The sequence below is a fragment of the Lissotriton helveticus genome, chromosome 3_1, assembly GCF_964261635.1.
Source record: "Lissotriton helveticus chromosome 3_1, aLisHel1.1, whole genome shotgun sequence".
Lineage (NCBI taxonomy): Eukaryota > Metazoa > Chordata > Amphibia > Caudata > Salamandridae > Lissotriton > Lissotriton helveticus.
Window position 1 is genome coordinate 634,277,876 of NC_136061.1, and position 27,548 is coordinate 634,305,423.

Below are 27,548 nucleotides of genomic sequence, written 5' to 3' on the forward strand. Positions count from 1 at the left end.
TTTTTGCCCCGCGGGGCCCTTTTAAAACCTCCACATCAAACCTAGGGGGTCAGCGAGGATCTACTATTCCCCCTTATGGTCATTTGCCCCTTCGCTTTGGCCTCCTCTTGTCTCTCGATCCTACCGAGAGACAAGATGGCGGCCGCTACGGACTTTTTGGAATGTTGACAGACGCCAGAGAACCAATCAGCTTCGCTTCACAAAGCTCCGTTGCGCGAAAAGTCCGCAAACCAGTGCGCTAACTGGTCCGCTGTTACAGATATATATCTTTTTTTAAACGTTAATTTCTCAAAATCCACTGGAGCACATATATTGAGACCTACAAAAGGCACATCGGGCTACCAGTCCCTACAATTTTGCCAAGTTTCGTGCAAATCCATTCAGCCGTTCGGGCTAAAAGTGAGGCCAACCGCCCTATGGAAAACTCAATGTTAAAAACACGTTTTGGGACCCCCCTTTTTTCTCGGCCCCCACCGGACGAACCCCCCCCAAATTTTCAAGGGCTGCTCAGAAACAAAATGTGCCATTTTCCTGAAAATTTCAGCCAATTCCGTCCACAAACGCCAAAGTTATTAGACATAGAATTTTCAAAAAACCCATAGAGAAAAAATCCTAACTATATATACCTACTGGCGACCGCCAGTAGGTAATATGTATATATATATATATATATATATATATATATATCCAGAAAAGACATGCGCAATACATCACGCTGCACGAGCCACACCAACAGTACTTGCAAGAGTTCTTTTTATTTAAGAAAAAACAGGCATAACGCGTTTCGAGTTTACACAACTCTTCATCAAATGCCAAGCTGCCTTGTCCGTGGGTTCGTGGGTTCGTTGTGGTTTGAATAACGTAGCTCACAAGGCAGTGGGGAGGGACTACAGTCATTAACTCCAGTTTAAAGGGACAGTGTGTAAAGTATTTCTTTCATGTACTTTTCAGATAAGAAAGCAGAGGTGAGTACTTAAGTATTCCAGGTTTCACAAGTAACCCCACAGTGGTACCAATAAAACAGTTTTCTCTGCTGTCTGATGTTTAAAGTCATATCCATCATGGGATTCCATTGCCCATAATGCTCCACTGCCCTTCAAAATTTAAGCTGGTTCTCACTGCCGATCTTGGTAAAATCTTATTCAGCGCGATGTGTCCCGAGTGCAAACATTGCTTTTAAAGGGAAAGTGTTCCGTACCTCGGTCACGCCGTGCAGTTAGAATTTCACTACCACGCAGACATGCAGCAGCTTATCAAGTTTCCCCAAAGCCTCAAGTCTGTCGTGCTGAGGGTTGTCCTCGGCATACCCTAGCTGCGCCAAAATATCCATCTCAAAAGTTCAGGCGGGCCCCTCCTGGAGGCCTCTTTCAATGCAAACTCTATTGGTGTCATCTTTTTGCAGCCGGAGGGCACCCTTTTAAAGAAGCTCCTTGCTTCACGTCTCAGAATCCTGACAAACAAAGGCGCCATTCCTCCTCACGGGTCGGGGCTCGTCTCGAGATGTGTCAGACATCTCAGTTACATCCAGAAAAGACGTGCGCAATACATCACGCTGCACGAGCCACACCAACAGTACTTGCAAGAGTTCTTTTTATTTAAGAAAAAACAGGCATAACGCGTTTCGAGTTTACACAACTCTTTATCAAATGCCAAGCTGCCTTGTCCGTGGGTTCGTTGTGGTTTGAATAACGTAGCTCACAAGGCAGTGGGGAGGCACTACAGTCATTAACTCCAGTTTAAAGGGACAGTGTGTAAAGTATTTCTTTCATGTACTTTTCAGATAAGAAAGCAGAGGTGAGTACTTAAGTATTCCAGGTTTCACAAGTAACCCCACAGTGGTACCAATAAAACAGTTTTCTCTGCTGTCTGATGTTTAAAGTCATATCCATCACGGGACTCCATTGCCCATAATGCTCCACTGCCCTTCAAAATTTAAGCTGGTTCTCACTGCCGATCTTGGTAAAATATTATTCAGCGCGATGTGTCCCGAGTGCAAACATTGCTTTTAAAGGGAAAGTGTTCCGTACCTCGGTCACGCCGTGCAGTTAGAATTTCACTACCACGCAGACATGCAGCAGCTTATCAAGTTTCCCCAAAGCCTCAAGTCTGTCGTGCTGAGGGTAGTCCTCGGCATACCCTAGCTGCGCCAAAATATCCATCTCAAAAGTTCAGGCGGGCCCCTCCTGGAGGCCTCTTTCAATGCAAACTCTATTGGTGTCATCTTTTTGCAGCCGGAGGGCACCCTTTTAAAGAAGCTCCTCGCTTCATGTCTCAGAATCCTGACAAACAAAGGCGCCATTCCTCCTCACGGGTCGGGGCTCGTCTCGAGATGTTGTCAGACATCTCAGTTACATCCAGAAAAGACGTGCGCAATACATCAGGCTGCACGAGCCACACCAACAGTACTTGCAAGAGTTCTTTTTATTTAAGAAAAAACAGGCATAACGCGTTTCGAGTTTACACAACTCTTCATCAAATGCCAAGCTGCCTTGTCCGTGGGTTCGTTGTGGTTTGAATAACGTAGCTCACAAGGCAGTGGGGAGGGACTACAGTCATTAACTCCAGTTTAAAGGGACAGTGTGTAAAATATTTCTTTCATGTACTTTTCAGATAAGAAAGCAGAGGTGAGTACTTAAGTATTCCAGGTTTCACAAGTAACCCCACAGTGGTACCAATAAAACAGAATATATATATATATATATATATGGAATGTGATCAAGGGCTCGTGAAGCCCGAAACACGTCGTTGTGGGCTGTGGAAAGAACATAAATAAAATCATACCATGCCTAAAGTTGCTGTGGTGGTCTGAGTTCCTGCTTCGCCACGAGTCGGAAGTGGTCGGAATTGCTTGCCCTTGCAACTTTGCTTCTTGGACTCCGGTTTGTGGGGTGGGGACGTGAGGCAGCACCTTCAACTTCTTGTGCGTGTCTTATCCTGCATTGACCCCAACCCTTGCTATTTTGAACATTTGCACCATCGTCCCTCAGCCACACTTACCTGGGTACAACCAGTGCATCCTGGGTCACGTAGTCCGCGGACTTTCCCGGACCGGCTGAAAACTTTACCTGTGAGGGGCGGAGCTAACAACTTGCACCTATCAGAGTGCGGTTGGGTGTATTTCCTCTGCAGGACACTTGGGACTTCCTACTACACTCACTGCAGGCGCTGACGAAGGCCAATCCGGCCGAAATGCATTCGCCATCTTTCAAGAATAAAGGGTGTTGCCTTGTTAATCACCTCTGAGGCTCTTGCTTCTTTCTTCGAGAGGAGATTTTTCTTTATCTATTCCACGCGTGTACCAGAAGCGCGTTCAGGAGCCCACTCACTTTCTGTGGCTTGGAGCATCTGGACCCAGTCTCGGCTGTTCCTGTTTCTTCATGGTAGTGAAAACCTCCAAGCTCGCCGGACGTCCAAGCGATTTGATGCGGCTTAATGAGACAATTTGCCTCCGCCGGGCGGGTTGCACTGTTCTCCCGCCCTTGCAACTTTGCTTCTTGGACTCCGGTTTGTGGGGTGGGGACGTGAGGCAGCACCTTCAACTTCTTGTGCGTGTCTTATCCTGCATTGACCCCAACCCTTGCTATTTTGAACATTTGCACCATCGTCCCTCAGCCACACTTACCTGGGTACAACCAGTGCATCCTGGGTCACGTAGTCCGTGGACTTTCCCGGACCGGCTGAAAACTTTACCTGTGAGGGGCGGAGCTAACAACTTGCACCTATCAGAGTGCGGTTGGGTGTATTTCCTCTGCAGGACACTTGGGACTTCCTACTACACTCACTGCAGGCGCTGACGAAGGCCAATCCGGCCGAAATGCATTCGCCATCTTTCAAGAATAAAGGGTGTTGCCTTGTTAATCCCCTCTGAGGCTCTTGCTTCTTTCTTCGAGAGGAGATTTTTCTTTATATATATATATATATATATATATATATATATATATATATATATATATATATATAACATATTTAAACTTTAGAGAACCACACAGTCTCTAGATGATGTCATCAGTGATATCATTTGAGATGTCGTCAATGATGTCACTGACCATGTCATGAATGATGTGATATGTGACGTCATCAGCAGTGCTTTGCAGGGGCATGAGTTATAGTTAGTTCAATTAACTATAACAACCGAATTTCTCTGGTTTTGTATGAGTGAAATATTCAACTAACTATAACGTCCCTAAAACCTGTGTTTTTTTCAGTGAATTTCTAAGGTTTTTTAAATGCTAATTTCTAACTATAATATCCCTGAAACCTGTGGTTTTTCAGCAAATTTGAAAGGTTTTTTAAATTGTAATTTCTAACTATAACGCTACTGCCTCACTGGTTAAGATGTCACAGTTCCTATTGTACCATTACAGAGTATAATACCACATTACATATTGGAATGATTTTACTGCTGATGACATCACAGAAAACAATCTTATTTCTGATCACATCACAGAAGCCACTGCTTCGGTGTTGATGATTTCACGGAACCCAATGTACCAATGCAAATGACAGCACGTTGTAGACAACATCACAAAATATACTATCTCACTATTCATTATATCACAGTACATCGTTTCTTTGGTCACAGCATCGTCAAAGGTGTTCTCACAGTCGACATCACAACACACGATCTCACTGCAGATGACGTGGTTTCATATATACTGAAGCCCTTGAAAATGAATATTGTGCTATGCCATCATAAAAGAGATAACTTCTGCTATGTTGAGATCAGACTTCATTCATTTTATGATTCCAGGTACCTCGCCTTACAACAAAGGCGATCTGATATTACATGTTTTTTATGGGGGAACACACACCTAAAAGACACTTACTCCGGGCACACGGTTTATAGGATGGCCTTGAGGAGTGTTCATTCCATACAAAGGTCATTCAGATGCTGAGGGGGCCGAGGTCACATCTGCTCATCAATGTTGAGACTGAGTACATGGATGGCGTGGTTGTAACTTACTTCATCTCCGTGTATAAAGAGAGCCAAAAACGTCAGCAGGTTGATGGTGTTGTTCACGTGTGCTGCACGGGCACGTGGAAGTACATTTGCACTACCTAGACTTCATGTGTACCCCATGTATGTAAGAGTAAGGTTTGCATGTGTGGGTAGTGAGGGGAGCGGGTTGTGCTTTGTGTAAAGCTGAGCCACAGAGTAATGCCCGCTAGAACCTTTACCGACCCGCTGGCCCATCTGAGGTAGAGACATATCCCCATGCTGAAGCTGAACTTGTCTTGTTCTGGTAACTGGGAACTAACCAGGCTCGAACGCACCAGGTAGGACATGTAGGACACCGCCTCCAGGTACACTGCTCTGCACACAACCAACCCAAGCCCTGCAGCACCTGTGAGGACAGGTAGAGGGGTTTTGTGCCACCAGCGGGCCCTTAGGTTGGCAAGGATAGAGCTGACAAGACTTTAAAGCATGGACAGTACATAGAGTGAGTGCAGCAGGTGCATGAACTAGGAAACAGCCAGCTCCTGTGAAATGGCCTGGCACTGCCTGCGCCTGCCACTAGGGGTGCTGCTGGTCTCCGTGCAGCTCTCCCACAGGCCGTCAAAAAAAGCAGTGTCCCATGGATGGCCAGGCCTTGAGGGCAGTTCTCACCACTGAGGATTCACCGTGGCTGCCAGAAGCAGGACCCAACCCATGGGTGCCAATGCCAGGCCAAGCACCACAGAGGCTGTCACTATGGCTTGCTCACGGCCCCTGAATGCCGGGCAAGAGTGGTATTGAAAGAAGAAGTTCACAAGTCTTGAGGTAATGAGGACTGGGGCAGATTCTGTACAATAGGCTCAGGAGCGAAGTATTAGCTGCTGTCACAGCTTTGATGGAAGCAGAGTCCGTTTCCAGTCACCCACAGCTCTGAGGGTGCTGTGATCGCAAAGCCTCATGTGAATAGGTGGTACCTGTGCCACAGCTCAAAAAATGGTCTGAGGACAATCTGGCCAATTCTATTTGGATGACAATGTGCCTTAAGCCAGAGAGAGGTGTGGTGCAGTGGCCAGAGAGGCTGACTCCGGAGAGCTGAACTCATGGTTCGGTCGCAGACGGCGGCGGCAGCTAACCTCAGCACCGATTGACTCTGCGCAATTTCTCACTTAAACTCCCCGACGGCCCACAGTGCCTTGAAACCCTTAATGCATGATATACTACCGCTTTACAAATAGGAATTATTACAACTTTCTCGGTGTGGAATGATGGAGGCAAGGAACTACCCTCTGATTTTTCGGGTCACCACATCACAAGCTGGATTAGGTAGAAAGTAGGGATGGAGAATGTCTGCTGTAGGTCTTTGTGAATGTTAACCTCTGTCAGTGAAAATGAAGCCCCGGGATGTGGCAGTCCCAGGGCTACGGGGGCCCCCTCTGGCTCATGCAACGTAATTTGGCATGCCCCTGGGACCGGGCCCACCGAGGGGCTTTAATACAACAAAGTGTGTGTTTTTTAAAATGTTGTCATCCGGATCCGCTCACCCAGCACAAATTCGGCCAATTTTTTTTACAAAAAAAATGCTTTCTATGGCTCTGGGGGTCCTTGTGGGACACTTCCTGGTTTGGAGTGTTGGCAGCCAATCAGAGGTCAGCTCGTGCCCGGGAGGAGTTGCGACTCCTCCTTGGTGCTCAGATATCAATATTTTTCTTTTTTTAATTACTCAGGAACTGCTGAACGGATTTTCACCACTTAAAAAAAAGGGTGCTTTCTGAACCAAGAACTACCTTTTAACCAAATTTGGTGTAATTCCATTCAGCAGTTCGGGCTGTAGCTGTGTCTATAGTTTCCTATGGAATTAACATGGGGAAAACACGTTTTGGGTGCTCCCTTTTTTCTTGGCCCCCGCGTCCCTTATCACCTCAAAACATTTAAGACAGGAGCTGACCAGAGCGCCCCATTCGTATTGAAAATTTCATGAAGATTTGTCAAACAAGGCCAAAGATATTGGCAAATCAAAAAACGCTTTTCCCATGGAAATAAGGTTCTAACTATAACTACCTACTATATATAAATGCTATAGTTAGGCTAAAATTTAACAAACACACACCCATAGAAATTTGGTAGTTATAGTAATAGGTATCCCAAGTAACTTTGAATCATGCCCTAAGGTAACTATAACTTGTGCCCCCATCATGCATAGTTTTTCTCATCAATAATTTCACTGCAAATGTTGCAGTGCTATCATAGAAGATGTCATGAGTGATGGAATATGTAGGGTAATTAGCAGTGCATGGCGCGGTCAGGAGTTATAGCTGCCTTAGGGTATGATTTATGGTTACTTGAGATAATTGTAACTATAACTGCCTACTTTCTATGGTTTTGTGTGCCTAAAATCTGAACCTAACTATAATGTCCCTGTAACCTTTGCTTTTGTAATTAGTTTCAACAGTTTTCTAATGCTAGTTCTTAACTATAATGTCCATGTAACCTTAGTTTTTGTTCAGTAAATTTCTAGGGTTATTTTTTAATGTAAAGCAATATAAAATTACTATACGTTAATCCTACTGACGCTTTGCACAGCCTTTCATCGGGCACAGTGGGTGTTTGGCCAACCACCCCACATGCATTGTATGTGGCTGAGTGATTGAGGGTGTGTGTGCCTGAGTGCCTGTGTGGGTCTGCTCTGATTAAGTGAGTGGTTCTCTGAGTGGATATATTAGTGAATATATGATTGGGTGGGAGGGTGTGTGACTGACTGCATGGGTGTGTGACTGGGTCTATGGATGTGTGAGTGGTTTATGAGTGGCTGTGTAAGTATATGACTGTTTTTGTGAGTGGCTGTGTAGGTTTGTAACTGAGTGGTGAGTGGTCCTGTGGGTCTGTTGGTGTGAGTGTGTAAAAAAGGGTGTGTGAGTGTGTGAATTGGATGTGAGTGGGTGTGTGAATGGGTGAATGAGTGTGTGAGTGGCTGTTTGGGTCTGTGAGTGGTTTTCTGGGTCTCTAAGTGGATGTATTAGTGACGTTATGAGTGTGTGATTGGGTAATTTAGTGGTGTATGGATATGTGAGTTGGTGTATGAGTGGCGGTGTGGGTGTGTGAGTTACTGTGTGACTGGGCATGTGAGTGGATGTACTTTTGAAAAGAATTGGCTCTGAATTCATGGATCATCGTGGATTCACACAGGCCACACTGGCACTGTATTGGATCTGCTGTGCCACAGGCACCCCCCAAAAACATTTTTGGGTAATTTCTTGCACATGAGGGGTCCCTTACAGACCCCGCCTTCAGACCCCTTGTTCAGGGCACCTCTACCCTGACCCCTTCATTGAATTTAATCAGTTATTTTTACCCCTCAGGACAAACCCGATATATAGAAAATGGTGGCCACAACTTTCCTTTCAGGTAGCAGCTAGACTATCACGGTATTGCTGGTGGTGCGTGGTTCTGGGGAACCACTGTGGTAGATCTGCTTCCCTAGGTAAGCAGAAATCTTTTTTCTTTAATAACTCCAAAACAACTGAATGGATTTACACCAAATTACAAAAACCACTCCTCTGGAGATCTAGTTTTCTGCTAAATTTGGTATAATTTTGTCTAGCCGTTCGGGCTGTAGTCATGTCTGAAATCCCTATGGCAATGTGTCAAAGTTATTAACAAAACAAAAAGCGCCTTTCCTAACTATAACTTTATGTGTATGTATATATATATATATATATATATATACATATATATATATATATATATATATATATATATATATATATATATATATATATATATATATATATATATATACGCCATAAGAACATCAAAATTACATGCTGTGTAAGGGATAACAGCAACATCTACAACATCCACAAGTCAGTTTGGTCGAACATTCAATACTTCCCAATCAGATGCCAGTTCAGCAGGAGGTAGCGAATCAGAATCTGAAATACGCAATATAGCAATGACAAGATAAAAAACAAAACTATCGCCGGGAGAAAAGCTCAATTGTTTACGCTACGAAAGACGCCAAACTTTACACCAAAGGACCCCAAGGAAAACATAAGAACAAGTTGCAAGCGGCGGCAGAGGCGCAAAGCAAACGCCAGGCGAGCCAAATCAGAACAGAAAGAGAGGCCGGGGGTATTGGAAAAACAAATAGAGAGCGAAGACAAAACAAACAACACGATTGTCAGCATAGCAAACATAAAATTGACTAAACATGAGGAGAATATATTAAGCCTTGGATAATCATATGCGCCACAGACAGATTTTGATTATGCTGCCACCAGATTGGATGTATATAAAGGGGTACAAAAACTAAAATTGAAAAAATATTTTTTAATCAACAAGGTACCAATAGAACAAACCCAAAGTCAAACAGTAATATCGGTGGGGGCTGATTATTCAGATCTATCACAATCGGATATACCCCTGTTACAAGTGATGCAAGATCTGTATGATGAAAATGTGGGGCAGTTAAGTATCAACAAAATGGCATCCAATAGCAATATTTCCAATGATACATATACATCAAGGCAAATAACGCCATTTAAAGCGAGGTCCCCATTCAATCCTATCGCTGTACGGGACTCTATTGACATTTTTCACGAGACGGTCATCTCGTAAATCAAAACATTAAACAAAACTTTACAATTGAAAGAAGAAAAAACCACAATAAGAAAAATCAACAGTACGGGAATTTTATCACTAAATTGCAAAAAGAAAAGAATATAGTCATCCGTAACAGTGATAAAGGTGGAAATATAGTGATTTGGCCCCAAGCGAGCTACAACAAAGAAGCCTTCAACCAGTTAAATGATCGCACTTGCTATAATCGCACTAACATAGCTAATCTGAAAGCATCGTACAAAGAGTTTTACACCAAACTCTCCAGATGGAAAAGTGCAAATTTAACCATCAATGATAAATACAAATATCTGAAAAATGACAATCCTACAACCCCTACTATGTATTTTATCCCAAAAATCCACAAGGATGCCATGAACCCTCCAGGGCAGGGGTACTCATAGTACGGCCCGCGGGCCAGGTGCGGCCCGGCAAGCCTTCCCTGGCGGCCCGCGGACCCCCGAGTCATCATACCTGTGTTTTACGTTTTTTTTTAGGTTTCTGCAGCAGCACGAGAGACTCAGCTGCTCTGTGGGGGCTGCCGGCCGGACGATTCCTAGCAATGGCCAGAGTGCAGCTGCAGGCGCCTAAGAAGAGGTGAAATACAAAGGCCTCATTAACATGCAAATGGTCTTTTGATGACCTGTGAAGTGTTCAGGTGCGGCTGTGAGTGTGTGTGCGCCCCGGCTGGCACCCAGGCAGGGTGAGGTGACAGAGGGAGTGGGAGGGAAAGGGAGGGGGACGGAGAGGGAGTGAGTGAATGAGGGAGTGAATGAGGGAGTGAATGAGTGAGTGAGGGAGTGAGTGAGTGAAAGGGAGGGAGTGAGGGAGGGAGTGAGTGGGAGTGAGTGAGAGGGAGTGAGAGGGAGTGAGAGGGAAGGAGTGGGAGGGAGTGAGTGAGTGAGAGGGAGTGAGTGAGAGTGAGTGAGAGTAAGAGTGAGTGAGTGGGAGGGAGTGAGTGAGTGGGAGGGAGTGAGTGGGAGGGAGGGAGTGAGTGAGAGGGAGGGAAGTGAGTAAGTGGGAGGGAGGGAGGGAGTGAGAGGGAGGGAGGGAGTGAGAGGGAGGGAGGTAGGGAGTGGGTGAGAGTGAGTGAGTGAGAGGGAGGGAGTGAGTGAGAGGGAGTGAGTGAGAGGGAGTGAGTGAGAGGGAGTGAGTGAGAGGGAGTGAGTGAGTGGGGGGAGTGAGTGAGAGGGAGTGAGTGAGAGGGAGTGTGAGAGGGAGTGAGTGAGAGGGAATGAGTGAGTGAGAGGGAGGGAGTGAGTGAGAGGGAGGGAGTGAGTGAGAGGGAATGAGGGAGTGAGAGGGAATGAGTGAGTGAGAGGGAATGAGTGAGTGAGAGGGAAGGAGTGAGTGAGAGGGAGGGAGTGAGTAAGTGGGAGGGAGTGAGTGAGAGGGAGGGAGTGAGTGAGAGGGAGGGAGTGAGTGAGAGGGAGGGAGTGAGAGAGGGGGAGGGAGGGAGTGAGTAAGTGGGAGGGAGTGAGTGAGTGAGAGGGAGGGAGTGAGTGGGAGGGAGGGAGAGAGAGGGAAGGAGGGGGAGGGAGGGAGTGAGAGGGAAGGAGGGAGGGAGTGAGAGTGAGTGAGTGAGAGGGATGGAGTAAGTGAGTGAGAGGGAGGGAGTGAGAGGGAGTAAGGGAGGTAGGGAGTTAGGGAGGGAGTGAGTGAGAGGGAGTGAGAGGGAGTGAGATGGAAGGAGTGGGAGGGAGTGAGTGAGTAAGAGGGAGTGAGTGAGAGTGAGTGAGGGTGTGAGTGAGTGGGAGGGAGTGAGTGAGTGAGAGGGAGGGAGTGAGTAAGTGGGAGGGAGTGAGTGAGAGGGAGGGAGTGAGTGAGAGGGAATGAGTGAGTGAGAGGGAGGGAGTGAATGAGAGGGAGGGAGTGAGTAAGTGGGAGGGAGTGAGTAAGTGGGAGGGAGTGAGTGAGAGGGAGGGAGTGAGTGAGAGGGAATGAGTGAGTGAGAGGGAGGGAGTGAGTGAGAGAGAGGGAGTGAGTAAGTGGGAGGGAGTGAGTGAGTGAGAGGGAGGGAGTGAGTGGGAGGGAGAGTGGGAGGGAGAGGGAAGGAGTGGGAGGGAGGGAGTGAGAGGGAAGGAGGGAGGGAGTGAGAGTGAGTGAGTGAGTGAGAGGGATGGAGTAAGTGAGTGAGAGGGAGGGAGTGAGTGAGAGGGAGTGAGTGAGTGAGAGGGAGTGAGTGAGAGGGAGTGAGTGAGAGGGAGTGAGTGAGAGGGAGTGAGTGAGAGGGATGGAGTAAGTGAGTGAGAGGGAGTGAGCGGGAGGGAGTGAGTGGGAGGGAGGGAGTGAGTGGGAGGGAGTGAGTGGGAGGGAGGGAGTGGGAGGGAGTGAGTGGGAGGGAGTGAGTGGGAGTGAGTGAGTGGGAGGGAGTGAGTTGGGAGGGAGTGAGTGAGTGAGAGGGAGGGAGTAAGTGAGTGAGTGAGAGGGAGTGAGTGGGAGAGTGAGTGGGAGTGAGTGGGAGAGTGAGTGGGAGAGGGAGTGAGTGGGAGAGGGAGGGAGTGGGAGAGGGAGTGAGTGAGATGGATAGGGAGGGAGACAGACAGGGAGGGAGAGGGAGTGAGACGGAGATAGAGAGGGAGGGAAAGGGAGGGATAGGGAGGGAGACGGAGAGGGAGGGAAAGGGAAGGAGAGGGACGGAAAGGGAGGGAGAGTGAGAGGGAGGGAGACTGATAGCGAGTGAGATGGAGGGAAAGGGAGGGAGACGGAGATGGATGGAGAGAGAGAGGGAGAGAGTGAGACAGTCAGAGTGAGACAGAGGAAGACAGGAGAGAGGGAGGGAGAGAGGTAGAGAGAGCTAGAGAGAGGGAGTGAGACAGTCAGAGTGAGACAGAGGAAGACAGGAGGGAGGGAGACAGAGAGAGAGAGAGATGTGTGTATGCTGGCGTCCACTGCAGGGACCTGTGATCAACCTCATGGTCAGTTTTATGTTGTTGCTCTAGCCCCGCCCCCTCCCCCACTGACCCCGCCCCCCACCGATTTGGCCCTCGGACACAAACCAAACTGTAAATTTGGCCCCCGAGAGAAAGTTTGTGAGTACCCATGCTCCAGGGCGACCTATCATCTCGGCCAGGGAGGGATTATTGGAACTACAAAATATGTTGATTATTTTTTGCAAAGTTTTGTAAAGGACTTAACATTGTATGTCAAAGACACCCGTGACTTTTTAAAGAAGATTTCCATGTTTGTTTGGCAGGATGATTTTCTTTTAATTGCCTTAGACGTGACCGCATATATACAAGCATTGAACACTCTGACAGGATTGCAGCCACTGAATAATATATAGCACGTGGGTCTGAGCGGTACAAGGAACACTGTAATATGTTGATTGAAATGATCAGATTTTGTTTATTTAACAACATTTTTATGTTCAACAGTCAGCTGTACCAGCAAACCAGAGGTGTTGCCATGGGGGCCAGCTTCTCACCCAGTTATGCCTGCCTACATATGGACAAGTGGGAGGAGCTGGTCCTCATGGAAAAACATAGTCAATGTGTGAACAATAATGTTAAAATGTGGTTACGCTACATCGATGACTTGTTCGTAGTGTGGCATGGAACAATAGAACAAGTCAACATATTTGTAGAAAGCATTAATTCCAACAGTATCAATCTTCATTTCACTGCAGCGATCAGTCGAATCAGTGTTGAGTTTTTAGATACACAAGTGTATATCAACAACAATAAAATTGAATGAAATACAATGATCCAGCACTCAACTCAAAAAAGTCAACAATAATCAAATTTAGCAGAAATTCGAATCCATTCAGCAGGTCTTTATATAAATGTTCATTATTCATATTCTTCTTGAGAATCACATGACCGTAGCCAACCCGTTTCAGCCCTAAGGACTTCTTCAGGGCAATAATAATAGTGTGATGTTTTTCTAGCTGGTCCTTCAACCACTTCTGACAGTATATTGTTTTCTTTTTAGGCAGCCACCTCATTAATCTCCAATATTGTCCTCCCTGAATGTAGGCAGTCCAAACTTAGAGGTCCATTAGGATGCTGGACGGATGCATGACCGCAGTTCTGGAGGCGGCGGAAAATGCACCTCACCGTCCGTCAGCAGCGGGCCTTCCGTCTGCCATTTTAGGAAGGCGAACTGGGCACATTTACCGTCCGCAGCGGAAAAACGTGAACCGCCGCGGGAACACACCAGACACCACGGCAGACGGAGCCAATCCAACCTCACCACCGTGCGGAATGACGTCCCGACCGTCCGCAATATTACGTAGTCGCAAACAACCCAGAACACTGCAGCGGAAAAACCACCATCTCATAGACGGCGGAAGCACCACAACAGAGAGGGAAAGCAGTGCCTCGAGACCCACCTCACGGACCCGACCGCCATGGACCCAGCTCTACACGCCTTCCCGGCCCTGTTCGTACTTCACTTCCAGCAAGTCATGCACCGTCGTGGACGCCGCCGCAGGTACGCAAGCGTGCAATACACACATACCACGCCACAGCATACATTAACACTGTTACCTGTTCACACCAGCAGCGTAGGATTAGCAACGAGGGCACTAGAGCACTGCCCGAGGGGCCGGTGTCCTGTCCCAGCTGAGGGCTGCTGTTGTGGGCAGCCGTGGTGGACCGATCTGGGCGGTCCCTGCATTTGTAAATGACCGCCAGCGGCCCAGTGTGTGCCTGAGAGGCCTTCCTGTAAGTAAATGTGCGTTCATTGCCACCCTCCCATCAATGCCAGAGGTGTCACTCCCTTACTCTTGCTGGGCCGGACCAGTAATATATGTATATTGAGCGGTGCAGGGAGCATGATCAAAGCTGGCCTCACTAGTTGTCAGGTGCGTCCCCATTGTGAACTAATCCGCGGTAGACAGTGCATGTTGTAAACACAAAAAATCCACAATGCAAGTACACAAGAAGCACGGACACTGACAAAGTACACAACATGAGTAACTGCCTTTATTAAACATCACAAAGACAGCACTGTGATGTACCCACGAGCCAGACCAGTGGCCAGTACACATTGCAGAGCATGTCCATGAGAAGCAGCACAACCAAGGGGCAAAAAGCAGCACAGTTCCAGGCAGGCCAATGAGAGAGTGCAGAGCATGTCCATGAGAAGCTGCAAAACCAAGGGGCAACAAGCAGCACAGTTCCAGGCAGGCCAATGAGAGAGTGAAGAGCATGTCCATGAGAAGCTGCACAACCAAGGGGCAAGAAGCAGAACAGTTCCAGGCATGCCCATGAGAGAGTGCAGAGCATGTTCATGGGAAGCTGCACAATCAAGGGGCAACAAGCAGCACAGTTCCAGGCAGGCCAATGAGAGAGTGCAGAGCATGCCCATGAGAAGCTGCACAAGCAAGGGGCAACAAGCAGCACAGTTACCATAGAGCCAGTGGCCAGAACAGAGCAGTTACATCTGAGGCAGCACAAGTGAGGGCCACATGGCATCAGAACTCAAACAGGGCCAGTGGCCAGAGCAGGTACAGCTGAGGCAGCACAAGGGAGGGGCACATGGCATCAGAACTCAAACAGGGCCAGTGGCCATAACAGAGCAGGTACAGCTGAGGCAGCACAAGTGAGGGGCAAAGTGCATTAACAGTCCATGGTACAGAACAGAGCAGGTACATCTGAGGCAGCACATGGGAGGACACAATGCAGCAGCAGAACAGCAACAGGGCAGTGTCCACAACAGAGCAGGTACAACTGAGGCAGCACATGAGAGGGGCAAAGTGCATCTACAGTCCATGGTACAGAACAGAGCAGGTACATCTGAGGCAGCACATGGGAGGGCACAATGCAGCAGCAGAACAGCAACAGGGCAGTGCCCACAACAGAGCAGGTACATCTGAGGCAGCACAAGTGAGGGGCACATGGCATCACATTACTAACAGGGCCAGTGGCCAGAACAGAGCAGGTACATCTGAGGCAGCAGAAGTGAGGGGCAAGTGAGGGGCAAACAGTCCATGGTACAGAACAGAGCAGGTACATCTGAGGCAGCACATGGGAGGGCACAATGCAGCAGCAGAACAGCAACAGGGCAGTGTCCACAACAGAGCAGGTACATCTGAGGCAGCACAAGTGAGGGGCACATGGCATCAGAACTCAAACAGGGCCAGTGGCCAGAACAGAGCAGGTATATCGGAGGCAGCACAAGTGAGGGGCACATTGCATCACATTACTAACAGGGCCAGTGGCCAGAACAGAGCAGTTCCATCTGAGGCAGCACAAGTGAGGGGCACATGGCATCACATTACTAACAGGGCTAGTGGCCAGAACAGAGCAGGTACATCTGAGGCAGCACAAGTGAGGGGCACATGACATCAGAACTCAAACAGGGCCAGTGGCCAGAACAGAGCAGGTACATCTGAGGCAGCACAAGTGAGGGGCACATTGCATCACATTACTAACAGGGCCAGGGGCCAGAACAGAGCAGGTACATCTGAGGCAGCACAAGTGAGGGGCACATGGCATCAGAACTCAAACAGGGACAGTGGCCGGAATAGAGCAGGTACAGCTCAGGCAGCACAAGGACGTGTGTCATACGGACAGTCCTATGGACAGGAATATTGCAACGGTGGTTACAATGAACAGTCCAGACATCAAGTACAATGAGATTTGAGTGATGGGAACTGCACCTCACAGCACAGAATTAGGTGGACTTTGGGACCTCGTAGCTTCAGACACAGTGGCAGGACCTGATACAGGAGTGTGAGATACAGCCACAGCTCGAGTGACTGACACATGAGTGACAGACCCTGACACACTGCCCGGACCGGATACAGGAGTGTGAGAAACAGCCACAGCTCTAGTGACTGACACATGAGCGATAGACCCTGACACACTGCCAGGACCTGATACAGGAGTGTGAGAAACAGCCACATCTATAGTGACTGACACATGAGCGATAGACCCTGACACACTGCCAGGACCTGATACAGGAGTGTGAGAAACAGCCACAGCTGTAGTGACTGACACATGAGCGACATACCCTGGCACACTGCCAGGACCTGACACAGGAGTGTGAGACACAGCCACAGCTCTAGTGACTGACAAATGAGCAATAGACCCTGACACACTGGCAGTACCTGTCCCTGGACAGTGACCAACAAATACAATGCCAGCATCTGAGACATGAGATTGGCGGACACCCAAAGAGGCAGTACCTGAAACAGGAGAGGGCACAACTGACACAGTGCTACTACATGAGGCATGACAGAGAACAACAGACACAGTGCCACTATCTGACACACGAGAGTGACCTGCACTGACCCACTAGGACCACTGAAATGATGAGCTACAGGGCTGTATGGGCCAGGAGGCAGGGTGGCTCTGAGAGCTGGGGACAGCTGTACTTGTGTGACATTGGGGAGTTCAGCTGTTACTGGTGTGTGTTTCCGTTTCTTGGGGATTCAGAAGGGTACCCTGGACATGACTGGACTGGTAAGTGGTGCGGTCTCATCTGAAACATCACCCATCAAGGTTGGATCATGTGCATGTGTGGGTCTGCTCTCTGGGGACGTGCTGGAACCTGCTTGACGCTTGCTCTGGCCCTGCCTTCTGCCCTCTGCATCATGTGTAATGGGGGATGCAACAACAGTATACACCTTCCTCTGCTTCACTGGGGTGTGGATGGGAGTAGAGGTATGGGGGGCCTCCACCTCTTATCTTATCTTATCTTAGGTGCCATTTGTAAAGCGCACTGACGCCGAGGCTTCCTGGCGCTGAGAGACAGAATGAGTGAGGGGGAAACAAAGTATCGGGGTTCTAACAAAGGGAAGGGAAGAGGTAAGTTTTAAGTACTTTCCTGAAGTTCAAAAGAGAGGATGAGGATTTGATGGAGAGAGGGAGGGGGTTCCAGAGTACAGGGGCTAGGTAAGAGAAGCGGCGACCGCCGAATTTCTTAGTTTTAATTTTGGAAGTGGAAAGTAGGTGACGGTGGGCCGAGCGGAGGTCACGCTGAGGACAGTAGGGGCGGATGAGAGATGTTACAAACGCAGTGCCGGAGCCATGAAGGGACTTGAAGGTAAGGCATGCTACCTTGAAGGCTGCCCTTTGGGCAATAGGGAGCCAATGAAGGCTATGGAGCAGGGGTTTAGCAGATTGCCATCTCGGGATGTTGAGGATTAGGCGGGCCGCTTGGTTCTGGACAACCTGGAGGCGGTGAGTCAGGGATGATGGGAGGCCATGGTAAATTGAGTTAGAGAAGTCTAGGCGGGATAGCACAAGAGAGATCACGACTTGGGTAAGTGCAACGGGGGGAAGTAGGTGGCGGACTTTGCGGATCTTCCGGATCTGGTACATGCAGGAGGATATTACTGCTCCCACCTGTGTTCTGAGAGAGAGCTCAGCATCGATGATCACAACCAGGCTCTTGACAGTTTTCGCCGGGATTGGGGGAGGGCCTAGCTCCGGTAGCCAGAACTGCGTGCCCCAGTGAGCGTGACTGAGTCCCGGGAGGAGGAGCTCAGTCTTCCCGGGGTTCAGTTTCAGCTGGTTCTGGTTCATCCAACCTTGGATGTGAATCATGACTGCGTGAAAGGTGTTAATGGCATGAGGTGAGTCGAGCGGGAGGATGACCTGCAAGTCGTCAGCGTAATTGAAGGTGACAATGTCCCATTTTTGAAGGGATTTGATCAGGGGCCGGAGGTATAGATTGAACAAGAGCGGCGAGAGGGAGGAGCCCTGGGGGACTCCACAGTGCGTGGGTGCCTTAGTGGCGGTGTAGGGCCCCAGGCGAACCGCCTGTGTTCTCCTGGTGAGGAATGACTTGACCCAGTCAAGCGCGGCTCCCTGGATGCCAGCCTGCTCGACACGGTGGAGAAGGATGTCGTGGTCCACCGTGTCGAACGCGGCCAAAAGATCTAGGAGGACGAGGGCTTGGGGAGAGCCTGCGTCCGCGTTGCTCCTGAGTGTGTCCAGGACTGCCAGGATGACGTGCTCAGTGGAGTGGGCAGGTCTGAAGCCGGCTTGATTAGGCTCAAGATGATGGGATGATTCAATGAAGTTTGACAGGCACCGAGTGACGTGGGCCTCCGTCAATTTTGAGAAGTACGGGAGGAGGGAGATGGGGCGGTAGTTCGAGGGCTCCGCGGGGTCGGCTCCAGGTTTTTTGAGGAGGGGCACTAAAATAGCCTCTGTTGGACTTTGGCCCTTAGGGCAGGTTCACCCCTAGACTTTTTGCGTGAAATGGTGACCTGGAGATGGTGATTTTTGGATTCTGCGCACTTTCACTGTGTCCCAGTGGAAAGTGCGTGCGCACTCTGAGTGCATGTGCTGAGCTAGGCCTGCCCGCCCATAGGAATGCATGGGGAATGTATGTGTCCCTAGTAGTTCCTGATGCGTGGGGTGTACAGGCTTGAGTCTGGTATGTGTGAACTCGTGAGAGTGAATGCTGCGAGATGGTGTATGCAGCATGTATGTGTCTAGTAGGGAAGCGCCATTTCTAGACATGGCTGTACGTGTGCAGTGAGGGTGCTGGAGTGTGATTGGCTGGAGCTGGCTGGCATGCCAGGCTCCAGGAAGTCTGGATGGGTCTGCCCGGTGGTGAGTGGGAGATTAGCATGAGTGATGTGTGGGAGGAGTGTACCTGTGTCCTGGATGGGCTGGGTTTTCCCCACACAATGCTGGCTCCGCCCCCCTGTGGTGTGTCTAATGACCCAAGCTCTGCCAGTGAATAGAGAGGGTGGTTGAGGTAAACAGAGTACTCAAGAACCAGCTGCGACTGGTTCCGCCCCCACTCTGCACCCTTGAACAAAGGAATGCACTGTATAAAAATGGGGCTGTGTCCCCACAGAAGTTGTTCTCTTCCAGGATCCTGAGGGGGCTGTTGCTGCTGCTGGGCCAGAGAACCGCCACTTGGGGTGTCTCCCTGCCTGGAGACCCAGTGTGCTGGCTCTGGGCCCAGCCTTGCCCCCCCCTTGCCTGCCTGAAGGACTTTTAACTGGACTTGTGCTCTCCTAAAGCACCTGGGAGCGCTTTAGTGTCCATAGCGCTTAGGAGCGCTTTATTTTGCATATAGCGCTTGGGGAGCGCTTTAATTGCCTTTTAGCGCTGGGAGCGCTTTATTTTCATTTGGGCCTTCGCTGAAACCCTAGACCAAGGGGAGCTTTATGGCCTGCTAGTGCTCGGAGTGTTTTTCTCACCCCCTGCTTCTTTCCCCGGGATTTGCCTCAGCAGCGTGCCCAGAGCCGTGGAGGGAGGCTCGTCAGGGAGGCTGCTCTGCTATTGGCTGCCGAGTCAGCCTATGCCCAGAGAGAGAGAGAGGGGCAGGAAGTCTCTCCCCACACAGCCCGGAGCCGAGAAAGGAAGCCTACAAGCTGGTGAGTGGGGCCCCGGGGGCATTCCTTCTTTGAGCCCGGAGAGGCTCTGGCCTCATACTTGTTTTATAGCCCTGAGAGGGCTCTGGGGGCAGTTCCGGATTCCGAGTCCCAGAGAGGGGGACTCCAATGGCTGGGCACAAGTTTCACTCGAGCCCTGAGAGGCTCCCCACCCCATTTGGTGTTCGAGCCTAAGAGAGGCTCAAGGCACCCCCAGTGTTCCCGGGTCCCCCGTGAGGGACCCCAACAGCCCAGTGAGGCTGCACCTTTCTGCTTTTGAGCCCTGAGAGGCTCGAGGTGGCAGATTGATGAGAGGCTCGGGGGCATTTTCTGTTTGCGAGCCCCGAGGCTCAAGGGGGCAATTATTTCACGAGCCCTGAGAGGCTCTGGAGGGCCACAGTCATTTCTTAGGGCCCGGAGAGAGGCTCCAGGCGCCAAAGTTGTGTTGAAGAGCCCAGAGAGGCTCAGGGGGACGTTTTGTTGCTGCAGAGCCTGTGAGGCTCCCACATCGTGTTCGCCCCACCAGTGTTCTGAGAGCCCAGCAAGGTTCCCACATTGGCCCCATTGTTGTTCTTGAGCCCTGGCAGGCTCAAACATTGTTGCGCCAGTTGCCCAGCACTTTGTGGGCAACTGCTACGTTTAGGCTCCTGGACATTGGACACAGGGCGTCCTAGCCCCAACAAGGCCAGAGGGCCTAGGGACAGTCACAGGTGGTGACTTACGTGAGTTTGGCGCAATTGTACTTTCTATGCACCTCTGAATGTATTGTTTATGCGTCATGTGCCTTTACACCTCTGAATGAATTTCATGCATTGCATCATGTGTATGTTCTTACACCCCTACAGGTATTGTGATACATAGGTGGTTGTTTTCTCCCTAGTGCAGGTGGTGCTAGTGAGGTCCTGTTACCAGTAGATACTGGTTGTGTGCTATTTTGTGCTAAAGTAAATTTATATTTTACCTTCCAAGTGCTATTTCTGAAAGTGCTACTTCTGATTCCTGACAGTGGTCCAGGTGGCCCTGTCTTGTACATATCCCCTGTAAATTCTGCCCGTGCCTCTGGCACATTGTAAAGTGTGTGTTTTATCTAATGTGTTTTGGTGTAATACAAAGGCTATTTTTATATAACCTTGTGTGGAGTTTCCTTTGTGGTGGGTCCTGGTTGTTGTTGCTGGGGTGCGTGCGCAAATACTTAGCCTACATCGCCTCCAAGTTTAGCCTTGCTGCTCGCGCCACGTTACCTAGAGGGTGAGCTGGGGTTATCTTGGCGTGTAACTCCCTTGCCCTGACTTGGGAGTGGTGGTCTCTGACTGACTTTGGCGAAAGCCCTGGCCAGCCAGGGATCCCATTTCCAACATTGGCGGCAAGCGGTGAGGATAAGGATTTGTGTTTGCCTTGTACCTTAGTGGCAACTGGCCATACCACAAAACTCTGCATTTTAGATGACCACATTTTAGGGGATTGTTGATTTTTTTGAAGTTTCATATTTTCTTCTCCTGAAGGTATCATTGTGCAATTGTGTCAAGTGCATTTGTTCCCCCGCCCCGCGCCCAGAGTCTGGTACCTGTGTCACATGTGGTCAGGTTGAGAAGTCAGGGGTGGTAGAAACTGCCTTACTAGTCCGAGGGGGGGGTTGTGTGTGGATGAATGGTGTGTGGCACTAGGCAAGTGAGTGTGAGTTCTCTGGGGTAGAGAGCTTGCTGATACCTTGTGAATTGTGTACTCCTGTGTTAGCTCAGACCCCTAGGTTCCCTGTGTGATCTCTTCTCTAGAACGTCCGCCAGAATGGAGCCTGCTTTTGATTTCTGTGTTCTGTTAAGATACAGTATGGGAGAGTTGGTAAGGTTCTGTGAAGAGAGAGACATAGGGGTGGATGAGTCAGACACTCAGTCCGAACTTAGGAGCAGCCTGATCCTGTGGCAAAAGGGTCAGTGGGATCTTGAGCGCAGTGAGGAAAGGGCCCGGGCTTCACACCAGGAGGGTGGTGGTTCTGTGGGGAGCCCTGAAGACTCAGAAGAGGAGGAAGAAAAAGATAGCACAGGGACGCCAGTAGAGAGTAGAGACCCCATAGATAGGGAGTCCCTTGCTGGGTCCAGCGCAGGAGGCAGCGCCTCATCCTTTCCCTGTCCCCAGAGGAGCTGGAAGATAGGAGGAGAGAAAGGGAGCACCAGCTGGCTTTAGAAAAGCTCAGGTTGGAGCATGCCCAGGCTATGGCACAGCTGGGCATTAGAAAGCAACAGCTGGAGGTTAAGAAGCAACAGCTAGAGACCGAGAGGGTCTTAGGGCAGGAAAGGATAGAGGAGGCTGAGAGGGCCTCCACCAGAGGCAGAGTAGCTCTGGAGGGTAGTCTATCCCCTGCGCGCAGTGTTGAGTTTCTGGGCACCCCAGGGAGGGTTGAGTCCAGTGGTGGCAGCTATATAGAGCCCAGTGCGAGCAGTCCCAGTCCCAGTTCCCCCAGTCTGGTACCTGTTTCCCCAGAGGAGGTGTTAAGGTTGAAGTTCAGGGACAGTAAGAAACTGTCTCACCAGTCTTGGGAAGATTTTGAGGACGAATGTTGTGAGACACTGTTTGATTGGGTAAAGGTTCACACGGAAGATGATTTTGACATCTTGTTTGATCTGATTATGAAAGAGCACCTGCTCAGTTGTTGTTCACCAGGGTTGCGCACACACCTGTTGGGGTGTGGATTGTCTGAGGCATGTGAGCTTGCAGATGAAGCAGACCGCTGGGAAAGGGCCAGAGGTTCTCTAGAGTCATTAGGGAGTGACTCCAAAAGTAGTGGTTCAGGTATCTTCCAGCCCAGCGTGGTGGAAGAGGCTCAGTGTAGCCCAGCTAGGTCCCAGGATAGCGGGGAGGGTGTAGGGGCTCACTGCCTGGCTCAGTGGAGCAGGAGTGAGGGGGAGACCGAGGTTCCCCAGACGCCCGAAGCCCTGCCTCAGGACTTGGATGGTTTCTGTAGGGAACACCAGGTTGGGGACCTAGGCTGTCCTGTTAGTCCATTTGAGGAAGATCTCCTAGTGAGTAGAGGACCTGGAGCGTCTGTAACCAGAGCTCCTGTGGTTCTAGAGGCTGGCAGTACCGCTCCGGTAGGGAGGGTACAGGAGTCCAGCGTGAGGAGTGATTGGGGGATGAGTTTCCCAGTGGATGCACCAGTGGACCAGGGACTAGCCAGTTGGGCTAGATCTTCTTGGGGGGACCCGGGTGGCGCCACTTCTGGTCTGGGGGATCGTCACGCACTGTCAGGTGGACAGAGGGCGGGAGATCTGCGCCAGACAGACAGTCACACAACAGATGTGTCATTTGTTAGCCTCAAGGGGATTGTGTGTGAGTCCCCAGAAGTCCTGGAGTGCCAGGCAATTGTTCCACCGAAGGTTTTAGACCAGAGGTTGGAAGGCCAGGTTCAGGATCAGCCTGACCTGAACGGTAGGATGTCTGTAACCAATGTCCTGACCGGTTCTTCTTCCAGAGGAACTTCTCCAGGTGGGAGAGGGCAGACCTCTGGAAGGGGGTGCAGAGGGTGGGAGAGCCCACCTCTGACCCCGGTGCAACCTGAGTGGATAAGCCCTGGGTTGGAATGGCGTTCTAGGTGTACCCCTCGTCAGAGGAGGCGGAACCCTAGAAGAAGAGGTAGGGGGAGGAGAGCCTTCCCCGAGACTCCTGGTCCGCCTGAGGTTGTAGGCCCTAGGCTGGAGAATCAGTGGCAGTCTAGTCCTGTCTTGCAGACAGGAAGAGTGGAGAATGGCTCCTATGGGCCAGGGGTTACTACCCCCCGCTCTGCGAATTGGCATGGACCAGTGGCACCTGGGTGGCCCAGGGCCTGGTCCTGGCCGTGGACAGCTTGGGCGTACCAGTGGGGTAGCCCAGTTGGTCCAGACAGTGTGTTTAGAAGGAATCCCATGGGTTCACCGTGGCGTAGAACAGGAGGGTGTCCCTGCAGTTGCGGGCCTGCGTCCGTGTTCTATCGCCCCAAGCAGGGAAGTCCATCACGGTGGTGATTGGTCTCCCCTGCGTTTTGGCTGGAAGGGGGTTGTGTTGGACTTTGGCCCTTAGGGCAGATTCACCCCTAGACTTTTTGCGTGAAATGGTGACCTGGAGATGGTGATTTTTAGATTCTGCGCACTTTCACTGTGTCCCAGTGGAAAGTGCGTGCGCACTCTGAGTGCATGTGCTGAGCTAGGCCTGCCCGCCCATAGGAATGCATGGGGAATGTATGTGTCCCTAGTAGTTCCTGATGCATGGGGTGTACAGGCTTGAGTCTGGTATGTGTGAACTCGTGAGAGTGAATGCTGCAAGATGGTGTATGCAGCATGTATGTGTCTAGTAGGGAAGCGCCATTTCTAGACATGGCTGTACGTGTGCAGTGAGGGTGCTGGAGTGTGATTGGCTGGAGCTGGCTGGCATGCCAGGCTCCAGGAAGTCTGGATGGGTCTACCCGGTGGTGAGTGGGAGATTAGCATGAGTGATGTGTGGGAGGAGTGTACCTGTGTCCTGGATGGGCTGGGTTTTCCCCACACAATGCTGGCTCCGCCCCCCTGTGGTGTGTCTAATGACCCAAGCTCTGCCAGTGAATAGAGAGGGTGGTTGAGGTAAACAGAGTACTCAAGAACCAGCTGCGACTGGCTCCGCCCCCACTCTGCACCCTTGAACAAAGGAATGCACTGTATAAAAATGGGGCTGTGTCCCCACAGAAGTTGTTCTCTTCCAGGATCCTGAGGGGGCTGTTGCTGCTGCTGGGCCAGAGGACCGCCACTTGGGGTGTCTCCCTGCCTGGAGACCCAGTGTGCTGGCTCTGGGCCCAGCCTTGCCCCCCCCTTGCCTGCCTGAAGGACTTTTAACTGGACTTGTGCTCTCCTAAAGCACCTGGGAGCGCTTTAGTGTCCATAGCGCTTAGGAGCGCTTTATTTTGCATATAGCGCTTGGGGAGCGCTTTAATTGCCTTTTAGCGCTGGGAGCGCTTTATTTTCATTTGGGCCTTCGCTGAAACCCTAGACCAAGGGTAGCTTTATGGCCTGCTAGTGCTCGGAGTGCTTTTCTCACCCCCTGCTTCTTTCCCCGGGATTTGCCTCAGCAGCGTGCCCAGAGCCGAGGAGGGAGGCTCGTCAGGGAGGCTGCTCTGCTATTGGCTGCCGAGTCAGCCTATGCCCAGAGAGAGAGAGAGGGGCAGGAAGTCTCTCCCCACACAGCCCGGAGCCGAGAAAGGAAGCCTACAAGCTGGTGAGTGGGGCCCCGGGGGCATTCCTTCTTTGAGCCCGGAGAGGCTCTGGCCTCATACTTGTTTTATAGCCCTGAGAGGGCTCTCGGGGCAGTTCCGGATTCCGAGTCCCAGAGAGGGGGACTCCAACGGCTGGGCACAAGTTTCACTCGAGCCCTGAGAGGCTCCCCACCCCATTTGGTGTTCGAGCCTAAGAGAGGCTCAAGGCACCCCCACCGTTCCCGGGTCCCCCGTGAGGGACCCCAACAGCCCAGTGAGGCTGCACATTTCTGCTTTTGAGCCCTGAGAGGCTCGAGGTGGCAGATTGATGAGAGGCTCGGGGGCATTTTCTGTTTGCGAGCCCCGATGCTCAAGGGACACAGTGGGATAGAGTATCATATACACATAATAGAATGCAATAAACTGTATTAGCGTCATACAGTGCCCCAAAGTAGGAGAGGGAACGTGATGGTGAGGATAGCGTGAAGTGAAGGGATTAGGTGACAGTAAAATCAGTTGTTTAAGCATATATACGTGACACCAATGTGGTGGCAACAACTTGTATATCACATAATAACTTGTTCGAAAACAGGCATACTACACCAGGTACAGCATATATACAATATTGGTGTGTAGTTGCCACAATAAAACCAAACAGTCGACGTTTCGACCCTCTTGAAGTTGCAGGATCGTTTTAACCTTGCTGTAGGGTCTTCATCAGGACCAGGGGGTGGGGGCAAATGACCTAATGGGGATATAGTAATTCCAAATTAGAGGGTGGTAATCAACCTCTGAATTAACACATAGGTAGAGACACAATTAGGCTTAAGTCGAGCCAAAGGTTGACCGACTTACATCATTAGTTGAAAAATAAACGTTACGTATGCAGTTAAACCAGATTTAAGAATGGGCCTGGAAATGGGAAACCGTACGAACCGCTACAACAGCATTTGCAGACAATGGCACCCCAAATGAGACCATCCAACATATCTGGAGGATATGTAAGTACATCACCATGCAATAAAAACGACATAATCCTTGTGGAACAGAAACCCACGTGCGCCGCTACAAATGTATTAGCAGACAGCGATGACACAAAATTGAGTGCAAGGGAGTTGGTTAAACACAAGCAGATGTGTCATAGGGACGAATCACTAACGTTTAAATTAAAACATGAATTGCTACAAGAGGCAGTGCGCGTTCACGTGGCCTACTGTAGATGCCGAGCGTGGTGGAGCCGCCGAGTTAGTTTAACTGGGAACATAGTCAATATTGTGCACAGGGGAGAATAGCTAATGGCTGTAAAGGGACATCTGGGAGACGCTTACCGCAAGTCAGCGCGTTGCTTGGCTCTCAGACGGCGGATACAATGAGTTAGAAACAGGTGGATGAATACCGCATCTGTAAAAGAGCGAGCAATGTAAACTAAGGTACAACAGCGGCTGATTGGGGGATCCAATTCAGCCACTTAGCGATTTTAGGCACAGCGCTTTGGTGAACAATTACATTTAAATGAAAAATGAAAAAGCCGGCACCTTACCAGTTAGCGGCGGTACATCGGATGACACTGAACGGGATAGTACAATCGTCAAGGGCAGGCTTGATGCTCTGCGGGATGGGTCTATGGGATAAAGATATTAAATTAAATAATTGGGGCCGGTCGCGGCTATCAGGAAGAAGCTGCGGGGCCGGTAGACGGAATCAACCCACATGTGAAATAAAATAAAATAAAATGAAACGGGCGGCTTACCGATTTGGGCGGCAACAGAGTATCGCAGTGATCGGTAATATTCTGGGTCAGTGATTTCCAGCCGATTAATAAGCGAGTTGAGTCTGTGGGAGTGAGAAGGGAAGGGATGATAAATCGTGTTGTTTATCAGAGGGAAACGGGAGCGGGCTGACAAAGGAAAGTGACTTACTCGGTAAATGGCTCTGTGTTACTCCGTGAGCGAGATGCAGTGCGAGTGCCGCGTTTCCTAGTTAGATATGGGAGTCATGGAAACGAGTCAGCTAGGGGGAGTGAAGCTAGTGAAAAGACTAACAGGTCAGGCATGCTCCCGGTGAGACTGACCCAAAAGGCAGATGTTGTCGAATGGTCAACATTGTGGAAGAGTACAAAATGAATTGCAAAATATACAAACAGACATATAAACCAAAGCTCAACATTTTGCATTAGTAACAGAAGGGCAACATGTAAAAATATTCAACGATTAATTCAAAATAACCTTATGTCAATTGCCATGGTTAATAGAGCGTACCTCTCAGACATGAGGGTATAGGCTCTGTACGTGAACAGATGTAGCGTATGATCAGCAATATATGACAATGAAATGGCTGAAGTGTGGACCAACCATGGAAGGTAAAGCAAGACAGACAGCTTGTAATAAAAAATCAGATTAACTAAGGTAATGTGGCCAATTGGGAGAATGAACTATCGGATTCATTAAGGCCAGTTTCAATGGAGTTGAAAAAGTACATCCACTTTATTTCTCGTATATTGAGAATGTTGGAAATGTTGC